This window comes from Saccostrea cucullata, unplaced genomic scaffold (assembly GCF_032062105.1).
Source record: "Saccostrea cucullata isolate Sc308-1 unplaced genomic scaffold, CSIRO_AGI_Scuc_v1 ctg7732, whole genome shotgun sequence".
Taxonomy (NCBI): domain Eukaryota; kingdom Metazoa; phylum Mollusca; class Bivalvia; order Ostreida; family Ostreidae; genus Saccostrea; species Saccostrea cuccullata.
The window spans coordinates 1-19,881 of NW_026927448.1; the positions used below are offsets into that span (position 1 = coordinate 1).

Consider the following 19,881-nt stretch of genomic DNA (forward strand, 5'->3'; position numbering starts at 1 on the left):
GCATTATTTGGTATAGGTTTATTTTACTTTTTTCCCTTCTCGATAAAATTAAATAAGTCATTTGTTATTCCAACTTATCATTACTTGATGTAATTTTTTTCTTTTGGCGATGTCAAATTCTTATTAAAAGAAAAAGAATATCAACATTGTTTCGGCAAAATAAATAATTTCGTCCATTGTTTCTTCATGTTTTCTATCATTGGGTAAAATTAGAATTTTTCTACATTGTGCCAAACTTTATTAGTTGAAATAAATGTCTATTTAAATTCATTTCATTTCTTTATTGCGTTTTGTCAAAACTATTTTACTTAAAAAAACTTTTTGTGTACATTCTATATTTAAATCATTGCTTCAGATCAGTGTATGTGTACCTTTATATATTAACATGATGTGAATATATCCTTGTTCCACGCAAAAGGCATTACGATGTAAGGTAAATATTTTTAATTTTTCTTTTATTTTTGAAATATTGATATTGCTTGAATATATCTTTTTATTATATAAACACTTCTTGAAATAATTATATTCCAATGATACGGATATATAGATGTGAAGTTATTTTGATGTGATGGTAATATACTGTTAAAGTATATCATTGAAGGAGTTAGCAAGATTCCATTTCCCCAAGACCAGGACTATTTTCCTGGAATCCTGCTAACTCCCTTATTGATTTACTTTAACTGTTTTATTATACCAATACAAATTTTAAATTGTAGAGAAAACCTAAAAACTATATTCATTTACAGATAAACTAATCATTATTCGACGCAAATACCATTTTAGAAGACAGTTATCCCCTAATTAGTGCAATCATTGTTGTTAACGGCTTATTTTGTTGCGTTTTGTTATCTGAAAAACGTCACGAAGCTTTGTGTTTTTCTTTGCTCTATTATGACGTCACAATGAAAAGCCATAACCGCGAATTAACATGTCCAGCTTTCAACCGAGGGATTAGCTAAAGAAAAAAACTAACGCATGACGAATAGCCAATTCACAGCAATTACTAGGGAATCGTTCAGATCTAATCACTTAATTTTTCATAGGGACAATTCAGTAGAGGCATGATAATTTTTTTTTTTACATTGTACTTATCCCTTATTACGTTTGTGCCAAATGTAAATAAATATATACATTTCATTGATCAATCGTCCTGTTTAAGAATCTTTATATAGAACGTCACCGCATGCTGCTCATAGACAGAAGTAACAGTTATTTATTAATTTTCATGGTTTCTTTTAATATAATTTTTTAATGTTGTTATCCGATTACTTGGATATTATTTCGATTTTGGATATGCATGTTTATACACATATATTTTTTATATCAATAATTGGTCAGCCAACAACGATTGAATAACACATTGACATAGATCCACCCAGCCCATTTTAATTCTAAGCTATTCTAGGTATTCTATTCTAAGCTATCCATCATGTGATGTTATTTATTCCTGTTTGCAACAATCACACGGAAACAAAATGTTATTTTTAATACCATCTTTTGTGTAATTTAAGACTTTCAGGAAAATAAAATGGTTTTATGTGATAGTATTTAAAATTTTCAAGGCAGTTAGAAGTTTAGTCGTATAAAAATTGAATTTATACATGTATATTGTAGATGTTGCATGAAAAAAAATACAAATATACACTAATTTGAAAAAATAATTAATTTATATCAGCATATACTAAAAACCTGTTTAATACAACAAAGGGACGCGTAACCTGGTAATAAATCGTAAATTAATCTGCATTTCCCCGCAGCGGGGAATGTATTTTTTCTGTCAACCTTTGAATTTAAGAAGAGCTTTTTGCGTTTCTCTGCCTAATCTTTCTATAAACGTTCGTTCAACACCCATTTAAAAGCAAGTTTTGTTCATTTTGAAATTATAGAATATCTTTTGCCTTATGCTTATAAAAATTAACAGCATACATTTTTTCAAAATGATTAATTAATTGATTGTATGTTGTTTTACGTACCATTTAATAATTTTTCTCTCATACAGCGACGTCACCATATACTGATAAAAGGCTTCAAATTTAAACCTTTACTCGGCACTCAGGGCCATTGACACATAGGAGATCAACGCTGGTCTCGTCCTCATTTGAAATTGAAATGATACGGAATAAAAATAACAATATTTTACTTGCTAGAAAAAAAAATAATTGTAAAACCTGGGACATTTTGATAACTAATACTTCTTTCACCAGTGATCTTACAGGACAGAGCTTCTATACCAAATATCTGAACAGCAAATGTTCTCCATGCAATAGAATGATATTTCTGATGAAAAAGATGGTTCTTTAAATTTAGTGATTTTTTTTAAAGTTCGAGTAAGGTAATGCACAACAAATGATTATCGGGCAACGCTAAGGCAATGATGCTGAGAAGTTTGCTCTATTGCGTCATGTACCCAAGTTGACTTGTTTGAAACCAAAGGATCTCTTAATAAAAGAGGTCATCGAATTCAAATAAAACATATGGGTCCGAAGCTTTCATACAAACATTTAAGTTTACTTGATCATTCTATCTGTCAATAATAATTGGTGAGAAAAAATTCGATAGCTTACATGATCAGTACGTACTTTGCCTGCTGACAAAGCAGGTAACAACATTGTCTCCGTTTGTAAGGCTCATTATATTAATTGTATTTTAGAAGAACTTAATTCTACAAGTGGTAATCCAATCTATACTCATAGTTCCCTTTCTAAGGAAAATTCTTCCAAATTATATGTCAGTTTTGAATATTTTTAATATCCAGAAGCACAAGAATGAATTTGAACTACCCTATTTATATTGGATTCCGAAACCTCACAAGAATTCTTACAAACAAAGATACATTGCGGATTCCAGTAAATGTTCAACCAAGCCTCTTTCTTAACTCCTCACTTAGATATTGACAGTATTATAGTGAAGAAAAACCTTCAAGAGTACAGTGCAATAATATATTTAAGAAGTATTGTGAATCAGATGTGGATACTCAAAAATTCCTAAGAACTTTTGAACAATTTGAAATCACAAGATTTTTACCAAATTAACAGCTTAAAAACTTACGACTTTTTTTTTCAAATGAAGCAATTTTTTTGCAAAACACTAGCTGTGGCTTTCAACTCAACATTTAGATATATCGACAACGTATTGTCAATTAACAATTATAGCAATTTCCATTTCTATTTCGATACAATATATCCTGGTGAGCTTGAGATAAAAGATATCACAGAGTCCCACACATCTGTTTCATGCTTGGATATTTTACTTTTAAAAGACGTTAATAATTTCTTGAGTTTCTCGTTGACAATATCTATATGGTTTTTGGAGACCAGGTATTCTAAAAATCTATTGGAATTACCATGGTTACACATTGCGCTCCATTATTAACAGACCAATTTTTATATTCATGTGAAGTAGAATTTTTGCAAATTCTTATGCATGAAAAGAAGACTCGACATTTAGATATATCGACGAGGTATTGTCAAATAACAATGATTATTTCCATTCCCTACGTCAATAGGAAATATCCTGGTGAGCTTGAGATTAAAGATACCATAGAGTCTGACACATCTGTTTCATACTTGGATATTTTACTTGAAAAAGTCCGTGTTTGCACTGCTCCTATTTTTGTATTGTTTTATGGACTTTGAAATTGAATATTGGTTGATTCATAAATCTTGTTTCGTCTACTCATGTAAAACTTATCTATTAATATTTTTCGAATGTAGCTAATGAAAGCCAGCTAAATCTGGCAGAACTAATTGAAATTACGTCATTTAAGAGTTTGACACGCAGTTCCTATGCACTTTAAACGTGGATCAAGCTATTATCATATTTTGTAAATATGCATATATACAATGAAACAAATGTGGTGTGACCAAAAGGAAATATATTCTATAATGTATTTATCAAGATTTCACAGCTCAATTAAATTGAAAATGTATAAAAAGTATATTAGCCGTTGTATATAACACTTATCTCAAAAATGGACAGAATGTGCTTCGTTTTTAAATAATTATTTTTTAACACACGCGGCTAATATCACAAATACTTAAAAAGATGCTTGAAGCTGGTTGTGAAGTTTTGCTTTATTCTGTATTTTTACATTAATTTATTACAATGCGCGTTACGTCTTTTGTGTAAAAGGCATATTGAAGATATCCCTTTGTCATTACCCATGAGGGATTTTTTGTAAGAACTGCTTTCATCTCTAATTCAAAGGAGGAAATATTAAATCATAATTACATCCATTGAATATGTTCTCCTTTATTTCTTTTGAAAACCATTGTCGTTTATCATTCAGTAAATACCACTAAACATTATATCCGACAGTTGTAAACCTATAGGGTGGTACGTATTTCTTGGGCAAGAGGTTCTTCCCTCAATGAAACGTCAGTGAAGTAAATATCAATAATTCAATATTTAATGTATTTAATACTACTAGAGATGATAATTTGTACAGAATTTGACATAAAAATAAACAGTAAAATATCAGCCTGAGTCTGTAAAAATATATGGGAATCATGGTTGTATTTATTGCTGGAAAAGTAAAATAACCCGCTTATTTTGGCATTTTGCAATGTTCGGCTAGATCAGCTTATTTCCCCATAATAGCATCCAAAGAGAGCATTTTATTGTTTAATAGCCCGTTATGCTAAAATTATCCCGTGTTTCCCACTATTGTTGATGTCCCTGGCATACTCTCCTAACTAGACAGTGACTCATTATATTTCCATTTCATTGTGAAATAAAATTAGAGATTTAGAATTAAAAATGTAGTGGTAGATTTAAATTACCAAAGGCCTTCATGCGGAATTCAATAGTACTCGCCAACTGACTCCTGACACAATGAAGCCGCACGAGATTTACATGCATATTTTGCCTCCTTAGCGTCAAGCACAAAGACAGATGCGCACGAGATTTTCATGCGTTTAAGGCCTTCTTAGCTCCTGATCTATCGACCTGCCTAATTTACATTCCGGTAGAATTGTCAAGAAATCAACTCCGGTAACTTTCAAGGGGTTATCACAGAGAAAAAAAAATTAGGCATGGAAATATATAATTGTCAATTCTAGTTTCAATAGTTGACGAATGTTTATGCAACACTATATTGATTGTTATTTAGATTAAGTATATATTTTTTTTCTTTTGTTGAGCTGTCTTGGAGAATAGAAAAACCAAACCAAAGATATCATGACAAGAAATTGGTGAGTGAATAAATAATTTTAGAACTACTTATTTTTCCATTTTTGATATTCTGAAAGATTCAACTAAAAGTAGATAAATGGTTATAAAATATTTTATTTATTTTCATCTTTCCTTGAAAGAAAGAGAATTTAAGACATGAGTCAACAAAGGACTGTCATTTGGATTATTTTTTTCGACATTTTAAACAACTTCACTGGTATGTAGCATTTTTGTTGTCTTTATTAGACCTTGAATAGAATTTAAAAAGTCTAGAAACTGAACTCTGGTTGAGCTAACCTGAACTGAAATATCAATATCAACAAAACTTACAAGAATTTCCGAATAAGGGAATGTCATTACATCATGTGGCATCGGTAGTCTAGTGGTTAAGGTACCGGACTCGAAATCGGAAGGTTGTGGGCTCGAATCCTGGCCACGGCAAGTCGGCGTTGTGTCCCTGGGAAAAGCACTTTACACGAATTTCCTCACTCCATCCAAGCGTAAAAAGGGTACTTGGCTATAGACAGTGAAATATATTGACAGAATATTAGTGTTCTAGCGCCCTAACGGCAGCTTGCAGTGAGAAAGATTCTGGATTGTTATGGCCTCCTAGGGTAATAATGTATCGTAAAGCGCTTTCAGTAGCATTATGCTAGAAAAGTGTTATATAAAAACAATCATTATTTATACCCTTTAAATAAATGGGAGATAAACGAGAAATGCCAAACAGATAACCCAATAATTCAAATTCAAACCCTTACCAAATTGAGTTTTCCAAAAATGTGTTATAGCCATGACAATAAACTATGGTAATACTTTAATAAATTGACTGTTAATCTTTAATATGGAGTTTTTGTGAGATTGAGAGCAGTATTATTCATCCCTTCTGCTGATTAAATTTTGCAAATGATGCCTAGTAAATATTCAGTAATAGTTTCTTTAAATATCAATAATCAGTATGCAGTTATAAAGGGAAATTGGAAAAAAAAATTGAAAGAAGTCTTTCATCCAAAAAAAAATAGGATATGTTCATTGTAAAAAAAAATAATCGAAAGAACATCTCATTTAATTATATTTGAATACATGTATTTATTGACTCATTTATTTAACTTATTCAGTATTTATTACTTATGGTATTAATATTATTATTATTGTTGTTATTAAGGTCTTCTGTCTTCAGCGGAAGACCTTCTAGTGATTCTACTGTTTCTTATTATTTTTTTTCCAAAATTTTGTGCAGGCGATTTCTCGAAAATTATTCGGTGGTTTTCAATTAAACTTTCAGGAATCATGCGTCATTATATGAACTTTGTTCATCAGAAGGAAAATTTGGAATACTGACCTTTGGTTCCAAGTTATTGACAGTTTTCAGATTTTAAAATGGATTTTCACCCCCTTTTTTACTAAAATGGTATTAACTGGAGACTTGTTAGAGATGAAAGATGATGACTTTTAGATATGTGAAATCACCTTTTCGTGTGTCGTCAGTACTTCCGGTCGCAAGCGGAAGCGAATTTTAATGGTCCGTATTTTCTAACTTTTTTGTTTTTCAATATTTTTCATTTATTTTTGGAATAATAATAGAGACCATTCTTATAATGCTTATTATATAACTTGTTTGGACATTAATAAATCTAAACTCTAGATATCAACATTTAAAAATCTGAAGCGGGCCCAATATGACGGCTGTCTATGCCAACTCCGACATTTCGCAGTAGGGGTTTTCAGAGGCTTTGCTAGAACGAAAGTAAATAAGGATAAATGAAATGTAAAGGAATACGGGGATTGTCACGATATAGTTACGTAGCAATTCTGTGTCAAACTAAGTTTAAATCCATGGTCGTCTCTAACGTCTTCTATAATTGGTTTCGGCTGGTTCTCAAAGTAGAAAAAGAAAAGACTAAATGTGCAAATGAAATACATACCCACTATCATTTGTTTTGCAGAAAAAACAGATCTTAAATCATAGTTACAAATAATAGTTTTAAGAAACAATATCGATGTATATATAGTAAGTATTAAACGTATCAACTGTTTTGCTCATGCACACTTAAGTCATATTAAACTAATAGGAAAGACAAACATAAGAAAAAGATTTTTTTGAAGACATGAATTTATAGTTAATATTCTTGTCTCAAAGATATAATTTAAGTTATTGAACATAAATGGTATCTGATTCCTTTACCGTCTTAGGGCGACACATGTTTTTAGGCGAAGCATTCCAACCTTTTCATGAAAGTTTAATTAATCAAAATAGTTCAGTATGGGGATAAACAGTAAATTTTAAAGAGTAAAAATTATAGCAGTTTCATTGATTTAGTGTTACTTATCTACTTACGTCATAGAATTTGTAAATGTGTTACAAACAATGTCTTTACCTTGAAATTTGAGCTAAAAGAACGTTCTTTTTTATTTCCATTGAAGCTATCACACCTATTTAATGGCACATTCTTAAGAAAAGGCCCGAAGATTCACTCGTGGCGTTTGGCGCTTAATTTTGAATATTATCCCGCCTTTCATTATTCTAAGACAGATGTACTGTTTCAGAAGTATATACAAGTAAATTAAGAGCTGTGGTCCCAATAGCGTAATAGTGAGCGCTTGGATTTTCATGCTGGCGACCCGTGTTTAATCCCCTTTGTTTCCATAAAAAGTTTTATCACTTTTTCAGCTCGATTTTGCGGGGGTTTTTTCAGAATCGGACGGAAGACCTTTCGCAACGAGTTTCTTTTCTAGTTATTATTATTATTATTATTATCTTCCGTTTCAAAGGGAAAACCTTACTCTTATTCTTAGGTTTCTTTTCCACAGTTTTTTTCTTACCGATATTGTGCACGCGAGTTCTCGGAAACAGCTTGCTCGATTTTCAGGAAACTTTCAGGTCTGATAGGACATGAAAAAATCTAGACATATTTTTTTTTTTATTTTGATGACTTCACTAACGGTTCCGAGATTTTTGCATTTTAGTGAATTTGAGAGGGTAAGTTTTTCCGCGAGTTTTCCCAAAAATGGCTTAAGATAGAAACTTGAGATTTCAGTGATGCTAGAGCAATAAATGTAGTTGTGCTGAACGTATTTCATATTCACCGAAATTGCTACGTACGGTCGCTATTTATCGAAAGGTATTTCCAAATTTTAATTTTTTTAAATCCTCATTTATAATATTCCTTAATCTGTAAATAATTTGTTATAACATGTAGAACAAAATTGGTGCAAAATTACAAGATCTTTCATCCAATTTTACAAAAAGGGACTGACACCTAAAATAAGGGATTTAGAGGGGCCGATATTATTTTCTTTATATCTCAAAAACTAATTAGAATATGTAATACATTAAAGAAGCGAAGTTGTTCAAAATATCAAGTACAGTCTATTGCGTTCGTCAAAATTTGTCCGATGACGTCACTTCCGGCAAAACCGGAATTAGTCAAAAATGCATATTTTCGCCGTTCTTGACACGTTTTGGGTAATATACGAGGGATGTTCGGAAATTATTTAGACAATTATATTTATTCCATAAAGGATGGAGATAATTTCATGAAAATTCATCCACATCTTATAAAGGACGACTAAAACACTTAAGCAAAATTTCTAATTCCTACGATAATTGTATAAGTTTCTGTGAAGTAATAAATATGCATATGTCTATCGACCCGGAGCAGCCTCGCTACGTCATTTAACGTTACATGAGTCGTAGATGGTTTTGCACGTGAACCGATCGGGAAGCGTTTAATATTAATCCTTCTTTGTTATTACACATATAACATAACAAAAATCAAGCAGTCTCTTTTCTTAAACTATTCCTTAAAAATGTATGTTGTTACTACCCCAGTGAAAAATTTTCATTTGTCGGAAAGGATGACTTAGAATCATGCAGTGCCAATTTCTGCAAGCAGGTTTAATGCCGTAACAATTTCAATACCGCATGTAATAACTCATGTAATATTCCAGAGCTTTTAATTTTACCATGGATAAATTAACTGTAAAGAAATGTTTACCAGTGAAAAAACAAGCCCTGACACATTATTTTCTTCCTTGTTGTTATTGTTTTAGCAGGTCGTTCAGTCTTTAAAAGAGTTCTGTATTTCTAGGTGCAAAATTTTAGGTATGCTGGCTGCTCCGCCCTTGACGTCAAAATCCATTTTGTCGTTGTTAGCAGATTTCTCTACCGCGCTTATTTTTGTTATTATCTCCGTATTTCTGACCAAAATTCTACCAAAGTTGCACAACATGACTTTGAAATAAATCTGAATAATTATAATGTTAAACTGAATTATTTTCGCTCTCATTATGGATCCACGGAGAGTTAAAATTTTGGTGTTACATATTTTCAATGTCCGATTCCGCGACTGCTCCGGGTACCCCTACTATTAACACATTTATATGCTATTGTAGAGAAAAATTTGAATATTTGTAAAATATTTCTTTTTCTTATTTATTTTTTGGTGTATGTCAAACTTTTATGCAAATTTTCACCGAAAGACGTTCACTAGAAAACAAAATATACACAATGTCTCAATAATTTTCGAACAACCCTCGTATTTCACCGCAAGGATAACACTTAAGTTCTTATCCATCGAAGTCACTTTCGGTCGAACCGGAAGTAGCCAAAAAGGCTTACTTTTGCAATAATCAGCACACGTTTAGGAGACTTAAATCATTGGACAGGTCATTACCAATTTTTTTATTAAAAGTTACTTCCGTTCAAACAGGACAGAAGACTTACTCGTTGCTTTGCAACGAGCTTTGCTCTAGTCTTATTATTAAGGTCTTCCGTTGAAACGGAAGACCTTCTTATTATTCTGGTTTTTTTTTTTCAACTTTTTAGGGTCTTCTGTCTTTAGCGGAAGACCCTTCTATTATTCTATTGTTTCTTATTCACTTTCATTAAGGTCTTCCGTCTTCAGCGGAAAACCCTTCTGTTATTGTAAAGTTTCTTTTTTCTTTTTCTTATTTTTTTCCTTCAACGATATCTCAGTAATGGTTCAATGGATCTTAATAAAACTTTGGGAGATAAATGGGAACATTTTTTGGCTCAAACCTATATTTTCATTTTTAAGGTCTTTCGTCTTCACGGAAGACCTTATAGCAATGCTATTGTTTCTTATTATCATTAAGGTCTTCCGTCTTCACGGAAGACCTTATAGTGATTCTACTGTTTCTTATTATTATTATTATTTTTCTGACCATCTAATTTTGTGCACGCGATTTCTCGAAGACTACTGGATGGATTTTCATGAAATTTACAGAAACAATGTGTTGTTATCTGAAGTTATTTTATCTGAGAGATTTTTTTAAGATTCCTTTCCGGTGCCAAGTTACGGGACATTTCCTGATTTTAAAATGACATTTTGTCCACGGATTTTCTCAAGAACTGTAAAAGATATCAAAATGAAACTCTCAGGGATGATAGATCGTCGTAGTTACTATCCAGGACGCAACTTTTCGTTCGTCGTCAATACTTCCTGTTGTTACAAGATGCGAATTTAAAAAGTCGATTTTTCTAACTTTTTTGTTTTTCAATATTTTTGAAGTATTTTAAGCTTGAGTAATAGAGACCTTTCCAATGATGCTTACTTTATAATCTGTTTGAATATTGACAAATCCAAAGTCTAGATATTAACATTCAAAAATCTGAAGCAAGTCCAAAATGGCGGCTGTCTCCGTAGACTCCGCCATATCGCGATTAGGGGTTTATGGAGGCAGCTGCGCGTTTGATTAAACTATTCTGACATATGGATACATGAAATGTAATAAACTACGTCGACTCTCACGTATTAGTGAAATGGTTGGAGGAGTTACCTCCCGTTACTTGTTTATATTATAATAGATAATCAATGTAAATATTGTTATTAATTGGTCAATTGACAAAAGAATTATACAAGTATTATTGAAAAATGATGTTCTGTTAGAAAATAATAATAGTGTTGCCAAAAGAAAGGCAGTTTGTTGTATTTTATCAATATGATATCTGATAACTTATGATCATTGATTAAGTTGAGGTACAAGGGGGCAGTACAGCCAACTGGCCTTTGTCTTCACTTTGGTACAGAAACCAATTGGTTTACCGATCAAATCGGATTGTGCAAAGTTGCCGTAGTCAGTTACTAGTTAAAATGTAGCTTTGTGACGTTAGCTATAGGTTGGTTATTAGGACAGAGAAGCTCTTACAAAGTTAAATCATACTGAATATTGTAGCCACTTGGCTAGAGATATATAGGCAACTTGGTAAGCAGTAAGACACCAGGCAGGTGTTAAAGGCTAAATCAAGAGGCACCAGGCAGGTAGATGTTGACTTATATTGTCAGTTGTATAGTGAGGCAATTATCATTTGGCACCAGGCAGGTGCCGGTATTACTGAAGATATATAATTATACAAAGCACTTAGGTCATTTGATTTAAAGACACCATACAGGTGTCATATTATTATCTGTATATATTGCATTCAATCATATCCCCAGTAAAACTCCGTAATCCGAGCACGGACCTACTGACCGCTCAGGTCCGACACGTTACAGTAGTACGTTGCAATTGAGTGTCAATCTTAAAACTTAATTTCCGTTTCACTGCTTTAGTGTAACTGGGCTAGATACGATATGTAATGTGTATTATACTATACTATAATGTGTTGCATATACTTTCTTAACGTCGAAATAAAATAAAGGCGCTAAGAATGTTTTATTTTTAAAATTTAATTGAAGCTATCATACCTATTTAATAGATCAGTCCAAAAAAAGGCGCGAATATTTACTCGTGGCGTTTGGCGCGAAATTATGAATGTTTTTAATAATTTTTAGACAGGTGAACTGTTGCAAAAGTACCGGTATACACAAGTATATTTAGAGCAGTACTCCCAATAGCTTAATGGTTAGCACGTTGAAATATATAAAAGTATAAAAAAAAAAAAAAAGCGCATTCACGTTGGCGACATGGGTTCAATCCTCCTTGTGACCAAAATTTTGAATCTCTTTTCAGCTCGATTTTACGTGGGTTTCTTTTCCTAAAACGGACGGAAGACCTCTCGTTGCTCGCAACGAGATCGTATCTAGTTATTATTATTATTATTATTATTTTGACCATCTAATTTTGTGCACGCGATTTCTCAAAGACTCCTGGGTGGATTTTCACGAAATTCTCAGAAACAATGTGTTGTAATCTGAAGTTATTTTATCCGAGAGATTTTTTGGAAATTCGCTTCCGGTGCCAAGTTACAGACCTTTTCCTGAATTTAAAATGACATTTTGTCCGCGGTTAATCTCAAGAACGGTAAAAGATATTAATGTGAAACTTTCAGGGATTATAGATCGTAATATTTTCTATCCAGGACGTGACCTTTCGTTCGTCGTCAGTACTTCCTGTTGTTTCCAGATGAAAATATAAAAAGTCGAATTTTCTAATTTTTTTATTTTTCAATATTTTTGAATTATTTCAATATTTTTAATAGAAATCCTTTTAATTAGGCTTAATATATAATTTGCTTATAAATTGATAAATCCAAACTCTAGATATTAACATTTGAAAATTCGAAACGTATCCAAAATGGCGTCTGTCTTTGTCAACTCCGACATTTAGCGCGTAGGGGGTTATGGAGTCAGCTGAGCGTTTGGTTGAACGAAACCAACATAAGGATAAATGAAATGTAAAAGCGTACTTTGATTTTCACGTCAGAGTTACATTGCAATTCTGTTTTAATTAAAGTTTTAATTCGAGGTCTTCTCAAATTGGTTTTATCTGGTTCTCAAATTAGAAAAAGTCGAGACTACATGTACAAATGAAATACTATATCTACAACCTTTTGTTTTGCATCATGGAACAACAGAAATTGAATCACGATTAATATACATGTAAGCATAAGTTTATCAAGAAACAATATATTCAGTGAGTATAAAACGCGGCCACTGTTTTCCCATGCAAACTAATAGAAAAGAATAAAATAAGTAAACCATTTTTCAAAAGATCGTTTAATGAAGTTTATGTAGACCTTTGTTTTCTAATAGATCTAATTCAAGTTATTGAACATAAATGGTATCTTAATACTTGATCGTCTTTGGTTGAGGCACGTTTTTCAGTTTCAGTTTTTTAATGAATGTGTAACTAATTGGGAAATTGAAATATGTTAAAGAATCATAGCCATATTACACTGCTTTCGTATTAATTGCGTATAAACGATGTTTTATGTCTCGTACATTGAACATATTAAATTACTTTTAAAACTCACAATTTAAGCCATAAGAACGTCCTTAATTTCATTGAAGGTATCACACCTTTTTAATAGAACTTTTCAAAGAAAAGGCGCGAAATTATGAATAGTGACCAACCTTTCACAATTTCAAGACAGATATATTGTTGTAAAAATATTTACAAATAAATTTAGAAGAGTGGTCCCAATATAGTAAAGGTAAGCGCGTTGGAAATACTTACTGGTAACCCTGGTTCAATCACCCATCTGTACGAATTTTTCAAACTAGTTTTTCAGCTCGATTTTAGATGGTTCTTTTTTCAGAATCGGACGGAAGGCCTCTCGTTGCTTGCAACGAGATCTTTTCTAGTTTTTTTAAATTTTCCTTCCGGTCTTGAAATATCACGTTATTGCTAAAATTTTTGTCCGGCCTACTCAGAAAGCACTACACAAAATAGAGATTTGAAATTTACAAGAATGATTGAATGTGAACCATTCATTTGTAGCTGACTTTTGAAATAATAAGAATTCGTTTAAATTTTTCAAATTTTAAAATTAAATTTTTCCCAAAAAAAAATCATGCAATTTTGTTTTTCTTTCTTATGTCATCAGATAGATCTTGGCAAGCACTTTCCAAAAATGTATTTCTTTTGTTTGTGAGTACAATAATAAGCAATATATAAGCTCAGGTGTGTTAGGACACTTGCGTGCAAATGTACTGTTAGAATTTTTTAAAAAAAAATCATATCTTTTATTTATTGACCGATATCAATTTTTTTTCACCATCAAATAGATTTTTTCAAAACCTTTCCAACGGTATATTACATTTTATTCTGCGTGTAATAATAAAGAAATACGAGCTCAGGTAAGTTAGCCTTTCGTTTTGACAGGATATGTCAAATTCATTATCAAGGACCCTTGCGGTTGGCGGTACCCTTTAGATCTCTTTGATCTTTGGTGGATATCCTTTGATATCTGTAAAACGTCTTAACTCTTTTATTTCTTTACCGATTTTAAAACTTTTTAAATCATCAAATAGATCTTTTTGAGAGCTTTCCAACGGTATATTTCTTTGGAATGTAAATGCACTAATAAAGAAACTATTAACTCAGGTATATTCGCATTTTGTTTTGACGGAACATGTCAAACTCATTATCAACGACGCTTGCGGTTACTACCGGTGGCTGTACTCTTCGATCTGAAAAAAATATTACACAGCGTAATTGGAAATTCTCAAAGGTCAAATAAAGTGATATTTAGACATTTTCAATTTTTCAAAAAAAAAAAAAAAACCATTTAATTGCTTCCAAACGTAAAACAAGGACTATTTATGTATTTTGAAAGTTTGAAAACATTAGATCATTTGTTTTGAAATCTTACAAAGGTCAAGTAGTGTGAAATTTAATTGATTTAATTTTTTTTAAATTAAATGATTCCTTATTGTTAAATATAGACTTCATCTGTATTTTAAAAGATCGAGAAGAGCATATATATATATATGTGTTTTGAAATCTCTCAAAGGTCAAATAGAGTAAAATTTAATCGATTCTGATTTTTCAAAAAATTTAAATTGCTTCCATATTTCAAAAGAATGACCGATCTGCTATTTGGAATGCTCGCGGACATCAAATGCTGTGTTTTGAAGTTAATTAAATGTCATATAAAGCAAGATTTAAACGATTTAATTTTTTCAAAAAATTTAAATTGCTTCCAAAGATAAAATCAAGTGTCATATCTGTATTTTGACATATGGAGAACATCATACAATGTGTTTTGAAATATCTCAAATATCAAATAGAAATTTTAATTTCTGCCAAATGTAAATGGAGGTGGAGAATATCATACAATGTGTTTTGAAAACTTTCAAGGGTCAAATAGAGGAAAATTTAAACAATTTAAATTTTTCAAAAAATTAAAATGGCTTCCAAATGTAGAATCGAGTACCATATCTGTATTTTGACATATGGAGAACATCATAGAATGTGTTTTGAAATATCTCAAAGGTCAAATAGAGGGAGATTTCAACGATTTAAATTTTTCCAAAAATTTAAATTTCTCGCAAATGTAATAAACAACTTTCAGTGAAGAAAAATAATGTCAGCTCACTCTTTGATCTAAAAAATAAAACATGTCCTTTAATCCACAGACAGAGTTCTATCATTTCAATTATACCTTTTTTACCTTAAAATTCAAGAACATTGCAATTTCAAAAAGCCAGTTCTCCAAGACCTGGACTTTTAGGAGAAAAATTTTAATTGGAAATGAACGCTATTTTATTTTTTTTTTTTTTTTGCTTCCATTGGAAAATCAAGTGCTACTCCATCAATTGGTATATCTACGGGGCAATTTTATGCATAAAGTGAATCGAGCTCTTTATCAAAAGTGTATCAAAATACTAGATTTTGTATATGAAATACTTGCACGTGTTTATGAAGATAACGAACAGTATTCAAGCTCAAAGCCCATTAATTTTAATCAATACACATTTGGAGCAGAGCAAACCCAGGCCTCTAACATATTAGAAGCGGATCAGCTGGTGCCACGCAGAAATAAAAATCCCCTGCCGAACAGCCACATCCGTCCTGTGCTACTTGTCATGATTAGGAAATAACTGGAAAAATTGTAGAAAATTCAATATTTTAGAAAATGACTTGACGATTAATATAATAAACGTCAATCAGAAATTGACGTAATGAATATTTTGTCAAGGTTAAATTAATTCTCTATTCATCTTTGTTGTTGATATCGAATTGAATGCGTTGATAATTATTCCAATTACATGTATATTTTAAGTCTATAAAGATATTGAAGCATCCTTACACCTCTTATTCCTATTGAAATCTATGTTTTTTATTCCCTTTATTCTAGGTGCTAACTTGTGCGATCTAACGAAGGGTACGTTGTTTTTTTGTTTTGTTTTGTTTGGTTTTTTTTTTTTTTGGTTGTTTTTTGTTTGCTTGTTTGTTTTTTTTTTCTTTTTTTTCTAGTTTCTTAGTTTTTTAGCTCTACTGGTCAGAGACCAGAAGCGCTTATGCGATAGTAAGGTGTCCTGTCGTCCGTCCGTGTGTCTGTAAACAATTTTTCAAAACGCTACTCCTACAGTTTTGATCTGATTTCAATATAACTTGGCACACAAGTAGACTACACTAAGATACATAACATAGTGCATCGATTTTTGATTTCCATGAACGGTGTTGCCATGGTAACTAAAAGTAGAAATTTCTGTGAAATTCCTTTAAAATGCCACTCCTACAGTTTTGGTCTAATTTCAATAAAGCTTGGCGCACAAGTAGACTACACTTAGATACATAAAATGGTGCATCGGTTTTTGATTTCTATGAACGGTGTTGCCATGGTTACCAAAAATAGAATTTTCTTTGAAATTCCTTTAAAATGCTACTCCTCCTACAGATTTGATCTGATTTCAGTATTACTTGGCACACAAGTAGACTACATTAAGATACATAAAAAAGTGCATCGGTTTCTGATTTCGATTAATGGTGTTGCCATGGTTACTAAAATTAGAATTTTCTGTGAAATTTCTTTAAACACTACTCCTCCTACAGTTTTGGTCTGATTTCAATTTAACTTGGTACACAATTAGACTACACTTAGATACATGGAATAGTGCATCAGTTTTTGATTTCGATGAATAGTGTTGACTTTGTTACTAAAAATAGAATTGACTGTGATATAAACCAGTAGAGCTACAGTTTCGACAGAGACTTCTGGTTTGTTAGTTTGTTTGTTTGGTTTTTTTTTTTGCTGTTGGTTTTCAAAACATGTTATTTATCTACTCTGTTTTTTTTAATAAGAGTATCATTCTTCTAGTACACATTCACATTAAACATCGTTTACTTTTGTTATTATAATAATTATAAGTTTTTTTTTTATTTCTTAGATCCATGTCAGAATTCATCGTCGATGTATGAGGGATATTTGCGCTCTAAAAATTGTCCCTTTAATAAAACTCTTGGTTTGTGTGATAGATACTTAGATACCCAATGGTACAAAACAGAGGGAAATATGCTTAATTATTGCCCATCACTACATTCATGTGGAGCTGAGTATCCACTGTGGTTGAATGGTTTGTATCATTTAGCTTTATTTCTCTAATTTTTAGCTCTTCTGAGCTAAAGGCTTTACTTAAAGAGCTAATGCTATGGCTATTTGTGCGTTGTGTGTAAACTTTTTAGAATATGGACCATAACTCAAGATACCTTGGCCAATCATTATCAAATTTTTCACAGGGTATCCTTGGTCAAAGGGATCCCGTTTATACGAAAACGGGGTTGTGACCCTTAAACAAGTGGAAATAATAAGGAAAACAGAAAAAAAGTGGTTGCTAAAAATCTTCTGGTAAACTTCTTGGCAGATTATCACCAAACATACCCAAAAGTATGAGAACATGTTGTAGATTAACATTGCACGATAAAGGGCGTTGTCTTAAGGTCACTTCAAAGTTGACCAATAATTTTGATATTTTGCTTACTATAAAGACTAGGATCATCAAATCTTGTCAGGTGATAGATCTAAGGACCTCATATCATGTATACTCAGCTAACTTTTCAATTACTCGGCCATTCTTTTTCAAAATGATTTAGAGGCATCTTTTGAACAATTTAGGTCCATGATCATCGAACTTCGTCACCTAAAAAAGTAGGTCACCTTGACCTACTTTTTGAATTTTATGGCTACCTGTAATCTTTTTTTGCAAGACAATTAAGGCCGTTTATTCGAATTCTGATATGTTTAACATTATTGATTGATTGATTGATTGTATATTGTTTAAAGTCCCTCTCGAGAATCTTTCACTCATATGGAGACGTCACCGTATGCCGGTGAAGGGCTTCAAATTTTGACCTTTACTCGGCACTCAGGGCCATTGAGCAGTGAGGGATCTTTATCGTGCCAACGCCTGCCGCTGACACGGGGCCTCGGTTTTTAAGATCTCATCCGAAGGACCCGCAACTTTCACTTCAAAGTGCCGAGCGCATGGCGAAGGAACAGTTGCTACCCACTTTTACGACTAGGTCAGTCGCGGCCGAGATACGAACTCACGACCTCCCGATCACGGAGCGAGCGCTCTACCGACTGAGCTACCGTGAACGGTGTTTAACATTATTAAATCTTGCAAGATGATGCATCTTGAGGCCATGATGCATTTTGGGTCTTCAGAGTAAGTCGACTGAAAAGTACTTTTTACAAACCAATGCTTTAATTAAAAATTTCAAGTAAATATTGGCTTAGAATCATCAAACTTTGTAAGTTGATGCACTTACGTGTACAAATGAAAAATATGTCATCGCGCCCCACTTTTAAAAACTTATAGCTTATATTGTATGGCCTTAATTACATACATAAGGAACCTGTACTAATTGGTTTAGAATCATCAAACTTTGTCAGTTTACGCATCTTCGTCTTCAAAGTATGTCATCTGAAAAGTAGGTCTCTGTGACCTCTTTTGAAATTTTGTGGTTATAATTTAAAAAAAATTAGGTATTCTTATTAGGCTCGTCAAACTTAGTTGATGGATCTTCGGTCCTCATAAAAAGACAAGTAATAAGTAGGTCTTTATGTCCCACTGTCAGGTACTGATTGGCTTATAATCATCTTTGCTTCTCAGAATGTTTCATCTAAAATATAAGTTACCATGACCTACCTGAAGAATTCCAAAGCTTTATTTATTTAAATATTTAGGACACTTAGAGGCTTCAAATGGGAGAGATAAGTTGTACAATTTATCAGTAGAGCGATTCTAGTCTTCTGGGCTTCTTATTGTATAGATATTGCTCTATACAAACAACAATATATTCATAAATAACTAGTGCATTGTGCTTATCAATTTTTTCTGTCTTTTTGACCCTTATTGTTTTGCCCTTTGTCACTTACTTAAATTGCCCGTGTTATATAGATGCAAAAAATATTCTATTTGTAAGGTTTAAACATTCAATTTCTATTTGCATATTTCTTTGTTCAAAACTACATGTTTGCCCTCTGCCATAAAGTTTTAAGGGTTCTAAATAATTATTGCCAGTTGAACTATTTGAAAATCATTAAAATCACGGTTCATTTTTAAATACGTTTTTCATTGCAGTCAATGGAAATCGTTTTAAACTCTGTATATATACTGTATTCAAAGCAAAGCAAAACAAAGATATATCCTTCATTCAAGGGTCAAGTTAAAGTTAAACCATGTTTTATCTTTTCTCCATAAAAAAATATTAACTGTTATGAAGATGGATATCAAACGTACTGTACTTCATTTGACACAGAATAAACAGTCGAATATAACATTTTTTCTCAGCTATAACTCAGGCAGAAAAATCGTTTTAAAGAAATGGGGTTCATAAAAAAAAATAACGTACCTGTACAATCTGTGTCCAGAACCGAAATTCCTATTTCGGGGAATGGGATGGAGCGTGCAGGCTTCCAATTATATTTACATAAATTGGTAGGGACTGGCAATACTGATTAACGTACGCGTGCCTGTATGTTTAACCCATGTGAAAATATACATTTGAAATATT

The 19,881-nt window shown here is 32.0% G+C and overlaps 1 long non-coding RNA gene across 1 annotated transcript; it reads left to right on the forward strand.

Moving 5' to 3' along the window:
• The first annotated feature begins 352 nt into the window (after positions 1-352).
• Positions 353-17,428, forward strand: LOC134274517 (uncharacterized). Its single transcript, XR_009993638.1, has 5 exons — positions 353-433; positions 5,142-5,192; positions 5,313-5,389; positions 16,220-16,246; positions 17,253-17,428. It is a non-coding gene; the product is annotated as an uncharacterized LOC134274517 (long non-coding RNA).
• The last annotated feature ends 2,453 nt before the right edge of the window (positions 17,429-19,881 follow it).